Source organism: Coffea arabica, chromosome 2e (genome assembly GCF_036785885.1).
Source record: "Coffea arabica cultivar ET-39 chromosome 2e, Coffea Arabica ET-39 HiFi, whole genome shotgun sequence".
Classification (NCBI taxonomy): Eukaryota; Viridiplantae; Streptophyta; class Magnoliopsida; order Gentianales; family Rubiaceae; genus Coffea; species Coffea arabica.
This window is the reverse complement of record NC_092313.1, coordinates 47,034,394-47,049,530: the sequence shown is the minus strand read 5'-3', so window position 1 is coordinate 47,049,530 and position 15,137 is coordinate 47,034,394. Positions and strand designations below refer to the sequence as shown.

The 15,137-nt window shown below is 35.5% G+C and overlaps 1 long non-coding RNA gene across 1 annotated transcript; it reads right to left on the bottom strand.

Annotated features, from left to right (window-relative positions):
* Nucleotides 1–5,524: 5,524 nt before the first annotated feature.
* LOC140037296 (uncharacterized) lies at nucleotides 5,525–8,411 on the bottom strand. The gene is made up of 5 exons (XR_011841219.1): nucleotides 8,362–8,411; nucleotides 7,956–8,003; nucleotides 7,377–7,437; nucleotides 6,077–6,154; nucleotides 5,525–5,596 (listed from the first exon to the last, which is right to left on the bottom strand). It is a non-coding gene; the product is annotated as an uncharacterized lncRNA (long non-coding RNA).
* Between the last annotated feature and the right edge of the window lie 6,726 nt (nucleotides 8,412–15,137).

Here is a 15,137-nt window from a genome sequence, read left to right as displayed (position 1 = left end):
AATGAATTGAATGGAATTAATAAATAAAGCTAGTCAAATGAATTGAATGAAACTGATGATTTATTCAAAAATTGATTGTATTGTCCTAAAAATGAATGAATGGATTGAGTTAATGAAAAAATGAATGAATTGATCCAATAGATGAAAAAGAGCTAATGATTTATTCAAAAATGACTTGATAGTCATAAAATGAATGAATTGATAAAATATATTAGATGAAATTGATGAATAAATTGATCAAATGGATTGAATGAAATTGATGATTTATGAAATTAAAAATGAACAAAATTGTATGGAATGGATGGTCTATCCCAAAAAAAATAACTCAATCATCCTAGATTTAAAAATGGAATGGATGAAAATGATGATTTATTCAAAATCGATGGATTGCTCTCCCATTGTGATGCATTAGTTTATGAACCTTCTAAAATCAAGATTTGACCACAATATATTTATTTTTCCAACAAGAAAACCATTTTTGAATTTCTTTAATGTAGTGTCCTTTATGCAAGGAATTTTACCAACTTTAACAAAATGGCCAAAAAATGATTATTAGAGACTCATATTCTAATGTGCAAAAACTATTCTATCATTCTCAATGTCGTTACACGGAGAGGATCGAATCCCACCTTACCTTGTGCACTACCCCTTCGGATGGTACAAAAAAATATAAACGTGCAAGTCTCATTGGATTATATATCCGAGACATAAGGTGGTTTATTCCTAACATGGGATTCCCTATACGGCGTTCCCTCTATAGTTGATGCATGATGCCAATTTATTAAAGCGATTAAATATGCAATGAAATAATTGAAATATGACCTAAAAGTGCCCCCTTTAAATGCCGGGGTAAGCCTAAAATGATGTGCAATACATATGCATATGCAATTGACTAAAATTTAAACATGCTTGATATAAGAGGCGGTCTTATCTTAAACGAGTACCATGTTAGGACTCTTATTTCTAAAGTTTGTGTATGCAGAAAAAGGGAAAACAATGAGAGGTTAGTTCAACAAGTAACATATAACACATTGTGACAATAAATGATACAAGAATAAAAAGTAAATAAAGCAAAGAAAGAGGGGTAAAATCCCTCCCCTCGTGCTTAGTGTCCCTAACTGGATAGGTTGACTCTTATCTTAGGTAATTTCTAATATGAATGCATGAGGTTTGGCTTACTAATGCATCTAGACTCGATAAAGCTCAGGCTCCCAAGCCTTCAGACAAAAGGGCGAAGGGTCATCAATCCCAAGGCCTTCGGTCGGTGGCTTGAGTGATCCCTTAGGTACCGTTATGGGCGCAACGCACACCATCCGCATACCTAAGGAAATCGATTCTAATCCTACAAGGAAATGTGGGATGGCGCCCACGAGAAAATAAAAATAGGGTAAAAAGCAATGCATGCACGTATGAGGTGCTTCCTTTTGAAGGGAAGGATTATTAAAACAAGCATGGAGGCTCTAAGGTGATATTTTCCCTCACCCAAAATGCAAGCGCGATACAAGTATATAAACATAAATAAATGAAAGTAAATAATAAATCATCGTATATGTGAATATCGAGAGACGGTCGCGTGTGTGAAATGCAATAATCCTAAAAATGAGAATAAAGAAAAATTAAAAGGAATACGCAACCTAAACATCCAAATATGATAAGTGAAAGGGTTAGAAAAAGAAAAGACAACTAAACCAAGTGCTTGGACTCTCTAGCGTCCCCAGTGGAGTCGCCAAGCTGTCGCGCCCCATTTTTCGCGATGGGAAATAAAAGGAGTTTATAAAAGATGTGATTTTATTTTAAAATAAGTGAAAAAGGACCTAAAATGGGACTTTGAAAAATGCGACGATTTGGGTCCAAAATTTAGTCTAAAAAGGGTTTTTAAGAAAAAATAGGAGTCGCCACTTGGTATTGAGTTTGGGTGTACCAAGTCACCAAAAAAAAATATTTTTTAAATAGAAATAAAATAAAACCCTTTTTGACAACTCCAGGTCTTTGAAAACAGAAAAAATGAATTCGGGAGTCACGGTTGAAGAAAGGGAAGGCAAAGGTTCGATTAACTCAAACCTAAGGCACCCTTTCAACCTAGTCTAAGCTAGTTGCGAGGTTTAGTCAAAATTTTCCTAATCTAACCCTTAATTTATCACATTTGGATGTATCTTACATGGATGCAAATAAAAATATCGAGAGAGACAAAATGTTCATTCAAGGATTTAATTGATACCAGTCGCATTAATTGCGAAGGCCAAAACAATACCTTGAAGGAGTCACGAATATGCAAATGATGAAATCAAATAAAAAGAAGAAGACAATTAAATTCTATACATAGATATAAGTGATCAAAGAATAGGGATGCATCGTAATGGGTACGGGAGACAAAAACTCGTGACATAATTTTATTATACAGGGATTAATGGGATATTTAAACTAAAAAAGTCATAATAACCCATTTTCCTGTTCAAAGAATAATTATTCTAATATGAACAAGCAAATGAACTAACTTATTCCACAATTTCTTAAATGAAATGCAATTCTAAATGATATGATTAACATATGTAGAGGGTAAGGGGTAGAGGATAATATAATAGAAAATATCATGCAAATGAGAAAAGATCCTAAAAAAAAAAATATGCATGAAAATGTAGTGAATATCATACGACAATGAATCTAATGCATGAACCATATACGGGTCTAGCGTTGGACTAGCCCATTTCTAAAAATCCTTACTAGCGTTGGACTAGCAAGTAAATAGAGGGAGAAGCCACAACTAGCGTTAGACTAGTGTGGTGACGTTATGCATTAACAATACATAGTAAACAAATAAAATATAAATTAAAATAAATAAACACATAAGAGCACGTAACACATAACATGTAAGCATAATATCTAGATGCAAATATCCTAAGAAAAACAGTAACACGTAGCAAGAAGCACGCAAATCACACCAAGTAAATAAAGCAAACAAGCCCTAACTATTACATTAGGGGGAAGCCTACTACAATCTAAAAGGGAAATAAAATAAATAGTTAAAATAAATACCTAACTATTACAATTGTGGCATTTAATTGCCTTCTCAAATAATCAAGAATAAAATAAAATAAAATAAATAAAATTAAAAATGAATCACAATAATAAAAAGAAAAGAATAATAATAAATAAAAGAATAACACTCAAAGCATGTAATTGCACATAAAACACATTGGAGCACATAAGGGGATTTAAAATGATACAAGAAGATACCTCCCTTGAAGTGGTAATTAATGGGAAATTGGATTTGCCCTATTTACCTCCAAAATTAACAAAATCATCAAGGCACCAATTTAAATAACAAATAAATCATAGCAAATGGAAATAAAAATGAAATCAATCAATTGAAACACTTAAATGAAGTGTAATCAATGATTATAGAAGAAAAGCAACTTCTATTTAAGAAGTCCAATCTGTTAAGGATCTAATTGCAAAAATAAACAAAGTTTTGGGATCCAATTCAATTATCACAAAGATATGGGGTCCAAATTAAAGAAAAATAAAATTAAAGGACCTATTTGCAATTACAACAGGGACATAATTGAAAGTAATAAAAGTCATTAGGGCCACAATACAATAAATAAAAAGTACAGGGATCAACAGCAAATTTGTCACCAGATCATTTAAGGAAATGGGCCATTGGGCCGTTCTTTATTTTTCTTCGGGCTAAAATCAACTCAGCCCAAGTAAAGTCCAAAGGAAAACCAGCAGGCCAACCCACTTTTTATTTACTAATTAAACCCAATCAAATTAATCAAAACCCAATCCAAAATCCCAACCCAAAATGTTGGATTTTAACCTCCTAAACCCAAGTAAAAAAAAACTCAGAAAATAAACCAACAACCCATTTCTAAAACCCAAGCAAAATAGGCCAGATTTTTATATCAAATTCCAACCAAACAAACCTCAAGCCAAAAACTCCAATTATTTTACCAAACCCAATCAAAATAATAAATTTATCAAAAAATATTAAACCTTAAATTTCATCCTAAAATTCATAAATAATCTGTTCAAAAATCATATTAAACAAACCAAAGAAATTTAAAATTTAAAGGGGAAAAATGATCGATTTTTCATATTTTCCGGCCACAATAAGATTATATAAAAATTGAGGGCCCAAAAATGCAAAATCCCATTAATCATTGCAAAGTATCTGAATCTTCATTCCGCTGCAAATTTCCCTGCCACATTCAGTTGGCGGCAATGGCTGTGCCGACAGTGCCACCGATCGCTGATCGCCAGCGATTTTTCGGTCACCCAAAAATTATCAAAACACACACTTCCACTCGATTTTTCGAGTAGATTCTAAATTCGGATTTAGTTTGTACAGAAAATAATCCGAAGATAGCCAAAATGCCAGAAACAACCACGATTTTTATTTTTTCAAATCACCTTATCTTTTACCAAAAATTATAAAAATTATACTACAACACTCCTTGTGATTTTCACAATATAACTATAAACTGAAATCAATAAAATCAACAACAAATATTACAACATTAAATCAAAACAAACCCCCTAAAACTCTTTTTTGTTATTTTTGCATTTTCACAAGGACTTGACATGCATTTACAGAAATCATTTTTTTTAATGTTTATTCATGGCTTCCCCAAAAATTCAACAACATCAGTGAAAGAAATAGACAAATAGGTAGCAACGGATGAGTTTAATCTAATTAATTAAGGAAAAAGAAAAATTGGAAAAAATAAAATAAAGAAATACCTCAATGAAGTTTGTATTGTCTTGGCTGAAGTTTTGATGCAATTTCCAGCTCCAATTGTCCAGTTGTTACCTGCTTGTGTCTGAATTGTATGTGGGTGTGTTGAATTTTGGGGAGAGAGGAGGGAGCATTTTTCTTTTTGCTCTGTTTTCTTTCTTCTGCCCAAGTCCGAGAGAGAGGAAGAGAGTTCGGGAGATGATCCAGGGACCTCTGCTGCAAATTCCTTCTCTTTTCTGCCTCTGCCTCAGTCGAGGTCCTCGGAGCAATTTTCTTCCTTCCCTTCTTTTGTTCCATTGCTCCACCGAGAGAGATTGAGCCAGGGATCCGTCTGCCAAAATTAATTCTTCCTTCTTTCTGCCCCTTGAACCAGCCGAGAAATTTTAGAGAGTTGGGAGAATTGAGAGAATTCCGAGAGAGTTTCGTGGAAAGGAGCCCCGGGGACTTGTTTGCAAAAATTCCCCCATTTTTCATTCTTCCGTTGCTGCTTTAGTCCGTTGCCTGGTCAAAAAGGAATGAATCATGATGTCTAGACATCATGATGGCTAGAGACATCATGATGCCTAGACATCATGATGTCTTCCACCTTTTCTTTTTTTTATTTAATTTTTTTTGAATTTTTGTTTTTCTAAAAATTGATTTTTCTTTTTTTGTTATTTTTCTTTTGCTAAAACAAACCTGCAAATATAAGAAAAATACACATTAAAATGTAAGAAAATAAATGACTCATCAAATAGAAAAATAATCGAGAAAAATATTAAATTTGATAAAAATTTGGTGTCTACAGTGTCTTTGGTCAATTTAGGATAAAAGTGAAAGGCAAGCCACCACTATCAACTGTCATCTCCAGTCATCCAGCTAAAGCAAATAAGAAAAGCATTATGGAAGCGCGTCTTAGGGAAGAGCTCGGCGAGACAGAGGCTTTGGACTAAACAAAGTAAAAAGAAGAAAACAATTGTACATGCCTTAGTAAAATGTAGCGTTTGAAGGACCTAAAACGCACAAACAAAACCACATAAAAGTTGTTGCATTCTGGAAATATAAGCTGGACAAATAGATATGAGACCCAAATTCATGCCTTAGTACAAGAAGTCACGAATGAAGTGGAAGGGAGGCATCCAACCTCTCAAGTGAATACAAAGATTTCTAGCCTCGAAGACTTAAAATCTTGGGGTTCTTGAGGCCTAAGTAAACACTTATAATCCAAAATAATACTGTCCGTCCCTTGGGTATGGCGAAACCTCCAAGATTTTAATCCACTTTTAATTTAAGCAAAAAAAGCCACTGAGATGTCAAAGTGAAACACAAGAAAAAGAACGATTGAATAACAAAGCATACCTGTTAACACCAGCTATCACTTCTTGAAGGAGTGCAGAAGAGAGGTTTACCAACCAAATGCAGTGTTTGAAGAAGCACCTAAATCCACAAACAAAAACACATAAAAGTTTTGCATTTTGGAAATATAAGCTAGTAACAGATGCAAGACTCAACAATTCAGAAATATCCTAAAAGTTGTGTACGAATCAGAATTGTTCACTTTAGTAAAGAAGCATTTTTCATGTGAGATTTTAAAGTAAATAAAACAGAATAACAAAACCACTAAACAAAAATAGGTTATGGCACATAAGTTGCCATCTTCACAGACAATTAAATACAAATTTATACACAATACACATCAAGTAGTCAGGACAACCCATCATTTACAACCAATAATAGGCCCCTAAAGAATTATAGAATGACAGGTTTGACAAACAAAGCAAGGCAAGGGGAAAATGTATAAACAACAAATTATCCCAAAACTATATGCAAGCAAAGGAAAAAGAAGAATTAAAAAAAAACCACAATATCACATAAAAATAAACGGCATTTGATTATGCAGGGAGCAAACAAAGAATGGAAGGTTGTTAGAAAACAAATTTAAGAAAATAAAATCAAGCTTCTAAATGCAGAAAGAATTCAGTTAAGATTTAAGAATATTATCGAATCAATTTGCCAAGCAGCCAAAAAGAAAGAGACAACACAAAATATTGCGTTAACAATGCAAGGAAAAATATGCATTTACATGTGAAAAAAAGAGCATAGATTTCAAGTAAAATGAGAAGGAAAAACATGGAACAAGAATAGTAAGTTGGTATTAGGAATAAACCAACAAATTAAAATGATACAAATAACTAATTCTGAAAAACAAAATTACAGAACACGGAGAGGCAAGCCAAACCGGGAGGTTCAGAAACCTTCAAGATTTCTCAAGCCTAGGGTCAGAGACCTTGTTTCAGGATTTCCTGACTCATTAGCAATTTTGATACCTCAGAAATCATATACCCACCTTCCCTATCATTTAAGAGTCCTCAACATTGTACACTTAAAAAAAATATGTTTGTAGTAAGAAACCATTGATAATAATCCCAGCAGGGCCTCGTATGGTTCTACTTTGACCATCAAGTAAGATCACTTACTTCAAAATTTTTCAATACAAAAAAATTATACTCCAAGCAATTTAAACTACCAGTAATTTAAAGCAAATTATACTAACATAAGGATATTTGCAGTAAAAAAAATTCATAGTTGAAACTTAATTACTCAAAAGTGGATTTAACAGATAAAAACGGACACTGACAGAGAGAGAGAGAGAGAGAACCCTTGGGTATGATATTCTGGGAAGCTTTCATTTTTCTCTATTGTATCCTTTCCCTCCAAACCTGCAAATTTACCGTCAAATTCGCCTATTAATTCTTCATTTATACCCTAACAATAACAAATAAACAAATGAAAACACAATAAATCAATTCATACAAATACATAAAACGACACTTCAAATTTTTCTGAAAGATCCTAGATCTCTTGGAGCATATTAGTTAACAAAAAAATACAAGAAAATAGAAAGTGACAATTTTTTCCCATCTCTTTCTCACAAAAAAAAAAAAAAAACTAGAAGTAGTCCTTAGGCAAGAAAAGGGGTTTCCTTTCTAAAGAGAGAGAGAAAAGTAAAAAACTCTGACTTTTGCTTCTCCAAATAACCCATATAAAACATCAAGACACGAGATGGGGTTCCAAAATTCTAACCATAGGATTTATGCAAAATCTTGACAGTAAGGGCTTTTTTGGATCCCAAACTCTAACCTGAAAGCTCTTTAACATGTACATTCCAGAGGATTCCACTACCAGTTGCTAAAAAATCAGGCAATAACTTAGGAAGGAAATAGAAAAACAAACTCACTCTCATCGCGATGCTGGATGCTAAAAGACAGTTCCATTTTTTTTGCACCTGCAACATCAAAGATATATACAAATTAATATATAAAAATTTGACTGCTAAACCCCCACAAAAAAAGGATCCAAAAGGCTAGAGAGAGAAAGAAGAAGAGATTAGAAACCCAAAAAAATCCCAACCATCCTCGTTCTCGTTGTTGTTGTTGTTCTCAATCAAAATCGAAAAGAAAAAAAAATGACGAAGAAGATGAGAGAGATGAGCGGATAATTGAAGAGAAAGATAAGGAAAAGAGAGACAATGATGAAGGGGGGATGGGGGTTTGGAGCAAACAGAGAAGTAACCGATAATAATAACAAAAAGAATAAAAAAAACCACAACAGATTGATACGAAAGTAAGTAGAAAGGAAATTACCTGTAGCAATAGACAGGCGAAACCTGAAGAACAAGCTAGACGAATCAGCTAAAATGGGTCTGCATAAGCAAAAGGAGGAGAAAGGAAAAAAAATTATACGGGAAAGAAACCATACTAAAGCTGAGAAGCAGCAAGCAACAATAAGCAATTTACAGCAAAAGAAAGCAAAGAAATAGTGTAACTGCAGCATACAAAAGGCATATGGGGAAAATTAGAGAAAACAAAAGGGGAACACATACTGGTTCAGCAAAAAATGGGGGGGGCGAGTGCAGGGGAAAACTGGGGGGGATTAATGGACAACAATTGTGGGGCAAAGGAAAATGCAAAAGGGAAATCGGGGATTGGCGGGGGGGGGAAGAGCAGGAGAGGAACGGAAGCGGAAAAGGAGATAAAAGCAGATGAACAAAAGAGGAAGAGAGGTTACCTGGCGCAGCGAAAAGGGCAAGGAAGGGGAGAAGCAACAGCGGCAAAACAGGAACGAAAGAACAAATGGTTGATTGTGGGGAGAGGTAAGGAGAACCAACAAAATGGGGCATCATGGCGGTAACCTAATCTGTCAGCAGGCAAGAGGAGAGAGCAGGTGGAGAAGACGTGTAAGGAGGTCAAGGGGAACAGTAACTCGTGAGGGGAAGGAGCTGCAGGATGGGAGAGAAAGCGGGGGAAAGATGCGTGGGCAGAGCAATCTAGCAGAAAAAAGATAATTATCTGGAGAAAGGACGTGTGGAGAAGATAATTTTATGAGTGGAGAGAGAAGCAATTCGTGGCCGAGGAAGAAAGTAAGAAACGGGGAGAAGGACAGAAGCAGGATGGAGCCGGTACAGAGGAGCTGGACGAGCGAGCAGAGAGGGGCCCGATGGGCTCAAGCTTACGGATGCAGGAAAGAACAGCGCATGCAAACAGGACCAAAAGACACGGTAGCAGAGAGGAAGAAGAGTGGAGGAGGAGGAAAAACTTGGAGTGGGTGGAGCCGGTACAGAGGAGGCTGTCAACCAACCGCCTGCAGAGCAGCGGAAAACAGTGCCAGCGAAAGACAGAAGCACGACCACGCAGGAAGGAAGGATCGGGTGCAACGAGAACACTCGGCAACCAATGCATTCCGCCAACGTCACCATCAAACCAATCCCACGCCGCCACGCGGAGGACGACCACGCCGACGTGGACACCGGGCTTCCGCCCTTAGTCTATATGGTTAATGGTTAAACAATAGGATGAAAGTATGGAATACGACCCAACAGCTTTCACATCTATATATCTGTGGGTGCAAGTGTGCCCACCTCACCCTAGACCTCACCCTAGGGTGTATTCTAGGGTGTAGCGGACCACTTGCCTAACTCTTATCAGGACTCATTTTACTAACTTTAAAAAAAAAAACATATTAACTACTACAAAAAAGTCATATAAAAGGGTGGCAATGGGGCGAGGTTGGGGCACGGGAGCCCCGTTTCCCATGCGGTCCCCCGCAAGAAAAGAAATCAACCTACTATATTTAACAATTTGCTCATCTACGGAACAATTTTGTCACTCATTCTATCTCAAAATATTCAATAAAAACATGCTCAAATACTCAACCTTAGATCATTCAACGAGTTGCAAATACTAATAACTAAAGAAGATTAGCAACCTGTCAATACCATGAAAATGACATTAAAACATCCGACTAAGATGTAATAGGACCAAATCACAATTGTATGTTCATAATTATGTTATTAATTATATTATTAAATATAAAGAATTAGATTATAACTAAATTATTATATTGTGTATATATATGTATTATTTATACATCTATAGATTTAATATATATATAAATTTTTTTGTATGCAGGGGACGGGGCGGGTGTTTGTTATCCGTCCCCCGCATAGTAAGGTCTGAACTCATATCCCACACAATCTCGGATCTAGATGAAAGAATCAAGTTGGTAAGGATGCGAAATATCCTCGACTTTTCTAAACCCCGAGTATACGAACTGAGACAATTCTCAACCCACAAACTAACGATTTAGTGAACCAAAGTGTGTTAGATAGATGACACCACAACCAATCGTGGTTTATTGGTTGATAAGTCGACGAACGCTCAAGAAGAATTTCTCAAGTATTCAAATTGGATCTCTTGGACAAAAGAGTTGCTAATACACATGTGTTTGACGAAAATTTTCACTTTTATTAATCTATCAAAATAACGTGGACTAAGGCTGTATTTGTAGCCTTTACATGACTCAAGAAACCTACTCAATATTGAAAACAATTAACTTACTTTCCTAAAACGACATAAATTCCTAGACACTTAAAGTACTAATATTTTGCACTAAATATGCTATATATGCCTTAGTAGACTTACAGGACCCAAACAACACTAGAAAATAGAAAATAACTTAAAACGATTCTAAAACTGGAAAAATTGATCCGACACTTAACTGCAACCAGTTAGCTAGCGGATTCTCCCGTGGTAAAAACCCTCAGATGGTTTGTAGCGGTTTGTCCCCTGGTTTACACTTCTTCCACTTCACTTGCATTAATGACTTGGATAAGCATGTGAAGTGCTGTTTCATCATGCTCAAGATCTCTAATGCCTCTTGGATTACCTACCTCAGTTTGTACATCACAAACTAAGGCTTGGAATGACTCTCTAAACTTCTTAGCACGAGCTCTTATCATCGGGCCGCTTGGAACTAGTTGGGCATTACTTGAACTCGAGGCTTTTGACCCTTGAGGCATTTGAGTTTGTTCAGCCATGGATTCGTCATCAGAAATTTTCTCTCCCCCCACCCCTGCCCCTGCCTCGCCTTGCCCCATCCCCTACCCCATTTCTACCCCGCGGGCACTCACCCCCATTACTATCCTTAGTCATATAATCTTAGTTACAACTCAAAAGGATTTGAAGTACAAGTTATAAACATAGATCATAACTACAAATTTAGTCTATTACAGTTCAACTTCGAGGCTTAATCCACTATTCCTCACCTCCCTTACCCGCCGTTCCTGTAAGAAAAACAAACTATCGGATGAGTTTTCACCCAATGAGATTCCGATTAGGTAACCAATTATCAACTATCCAATTAGGCAACTATCGGATGACAAACAATTATTTGTCAACCGCAATATCAGCCTATAATAGCATAACAGAATCCACAAGTTTTATAAGCAACTTGAAATAAAATAGTACATTCATTAAAAAGATACAGGCTCACTTTGGAACCAATTTACTATCACCATACCATCCACCGTCAATCGTCCAACGATCCATTTCATTCAATAACATTGGTTACAAGGTAATATTCGAGTATACCACAATTTCACACACCTGGAAGTAGGCATGGCCATGGTTCCACTTGGAACCGGGAACCGGACCGGAACCGAACCGTTTGGAACCGGACCAGAACCGGAACCAGAACCGTGGAACCAGAACCGTAGTAGAACCTTGGATAAAGGTTCCGGTTCTGGTTCTCTAAAAAATAGAACCAGAACCAGAACCGCCGGTTCCAGAACCGTTAAAAAATTTAAAAATAATTAATATAAAAAATAATAAAAGTAGAGGCATCATGATGACCAAGGTCATCATGATGCCACCACAATTTTTGCTCTCAATTTTTGCTCTCGGGGGCTCCTCCTGACTTGCACAAAGGTCCTCAGGCTCTCAACGGAAGAAAGAAACAAAGCAAAGGATAGAAAAAAAACAAGAAAGGTGGCTGCCTGCTAAATTTGACAAATTGGGGGTTAGGGTGAATTACAAGTTTACAACGTTACAATTCAACGTTGTAATTTTGTCCAAATTTTCAATACAACGTTACAAATTTGGAACGTTACAATACAACGTTCCAAATTTTTAATTTCATTTTGTCCTATAAATAAGACTTGAAATTTTATTTTCTACTACACCAAAATCAATCTTCTCTCTTCCATCTCTAAACTACTCTCAATTTCTTCATCTATTATCTATTTATTATTTCGTACTTTGTAGAATAATAATAAAATTAAAATATGATATTTATTTTGTATTTATTTTTTACATTTTATTTAAAATTTTAAATATATTGTTATATTCGTATTAAAATTGGTAAGGATAAGAAATTAAATAAAATTGTATATAACCATACGGAACCGGAACCGGAACCAGAACCAGAACCAGAACCATAAGGAATCGAAATCAGAACTATGCGGTTCTGGTTCTACCTTTTTGAAGAACCAGAACCGCCGGTTCTGGAACCAGAACCAGAACCATCTTATATGGTGCGGTTCTGGTTCTACCTCTTTGAAGAACCAGAACCGGCGGTTCTGGAACCAGAACCGTTGGTTCTGGAACCGTGGCCATGCCTACCTGGAAGTCCATAAATCTCCCATAGAACATCCAGGTTGCGGCACCCAAAACTGCCAACCTACTCGACCAAGCCCGTTGCTAGCTCGAATAGGTCGTCTGGCGATGGGTTTCAAGGTCTAGTTCGGCCGATGAGATAAAGTACGCAATCAGCCTACAAAACTTGCGCAAATAATATGACTACTCGATTTCACTTGGAGTAAGAGCGATGAAGTACACCCCTTCTATCAGTAGTACCTTTATGCATTCAATAGATTCAATATAAGATATCCAAACCAAACAATCATAAACAATTAAGCATACCCCCAAGTATCAACTAAAAAAATAAAAACAAATCATTCAATCACAGATAATAATAGCAACACTCACCAATCAAGGTGTAGTTCACGCATTGTCCTCGAGATGGGGTTCTTGATTAATCTCAACTCCTGAAACCCATCATAAGTATTAAACTATCTCAAATTTTATTTTAATATGTTAAGTGGTGTATTTTCTATACCACCCGACGCCTTAGGTTTAGGTGGAGTCATCATAGCAAGTGTGGAATCTGCCGGTTTCTGGTTAAGTAGATTAGTAGTTAAAGATAGGAGAACTGTTTAACTCAATTAAAGAGGTGATTATTCATCCTATTGTGGGGTGGTTGGGGGCTTTTTTTTTGGGGAGGGAGGGGGGGAGAGAGACAATTGAAGCTTTTAGCAGACATCAACTTAGCCAAGCCTCTAGCGAGAGGAACTATTGTCAAGATTTGGCAGAAATTATACCGGGCAGAATTCCATTAAGAAAAATGCCAACTTCTGTTACAAGTGCAAGGTTATAGGCATGGGGATAAGAATTGTCTAGTGAACAACCCCAACGATATCAACCAACAAGAAGAGTAGTTCGGAGCATGGATGAGAACAAGATTATATTTGTATGAAAAATGTTAGAGAAAACTGTGTTCAAATCAATTAGTGTCATCAACAACTTTTCTAAATACCCTCCTAAGTAATATCTAAGATTGAGTTTCAATCAGTGTCATCAACAACTCTTCTAAATACCCTCCTAAGTGATATCTAAAATTGAGTTTACAAAAGTTACAGATCAAATAATTACTTCATATTGTAAACTTAAAATTCTAGTGTGCTTAATAAAATATATTTCCATTCTCATAATCTATTTTACAATTTGAACTTACCGCACTTTTAGCAACATGTGCCCGCACTTGATGATAGGATCGGTGAAAATTTTTTGTAGTATCCCTGCTGGCCGAACATGTTTAGTTACCTTTAGCCCTGTTTTCTTACAAATCATTGGCAAAATTTTGCTTGATATTTCAAACGTTGATTCTTGAAAATGAAATTTGAAGTTGAAAGGAAATAATTTTTAAACCTGGTTTTGCTAAAAAAATTTTCCAAAAAAAAGGAACACCATACAGTTTTAAAATTTGTGATGCATTGGTGTGATATATATATATACTCATATATACATATACAGATATCATAAAAGAAAAAAAATCCAAAATTTAGTTTCGTTTATTAGACTTAAAAGTTGACAATGGCTCTTTTCACCGTGTAAAATTTCCAAATTTTCTTGAATTCCATAAGCATCGGAAAATTTTCCTAAGATAAATGAAATGTCAAATCCATTCTTGCTTTTCCCATTTTTTAAAGCTGTAATTTAAGGTCAAGATCCATTTATTTACAAATTTAATCTTGAAAGGATGCCTTTTGGGACAAATGTAGAACTTTTGAATGGTATAGGGCTGGTGATTTTTAGATTTATGGAACTTAAAAATACAGACAATTTTGGTTTGAAAAAAAAATGTCCTTTTGAACCTTACGGCCTTAAATTTGAAGATAATGATCTGATTTGAACTTGAAAAGAGACACGAGAAAAAGTTAACATTAACTCGTCAAAGGATATTAATGGTTCGAAACCGATAGAAGAGTTATACAGATAATAGAAGGAAAGATTGATAGATAGTCTTGTATAATCCAATGGGATCCTAGTACTTGATCTAAGTTGAAAACTGAACGAAGAAATGAGATCTACTGGTATTATGATGGATTGACCTAGTTGAGTAACTAGTAAGGTTCTCCCTGGTGAACCTAATGATTACTTTACATATATCTTGTGACTAGCCCTATAGGCATATTTTAAACTTTTACGAATATTTGAACTCCCAAGTTTTGTATTCATTATTTGTGGTGTGACCTGGATGGAATGAAAGTCCTTTCCATTTTTGCTTAACCATTACTGTGTATATATCCAATTACTCGTTGTTCCTTTTTACAAAAAAAAAAAAAAAGAGTTAATATTTATATATATGTATACACCTTGAACTCGCATAAAAATTGAAAATCAGGCAGAGTTTGGGTTTGGACCTTTTCTTAGAAATAAGAATGAATATTGGTCGTGAATTGGAGAGTAAATAGTTAAGTTTTATGTGGCATAAAAGCTAATTCTCAGATTAGGTGTGAAGAGCA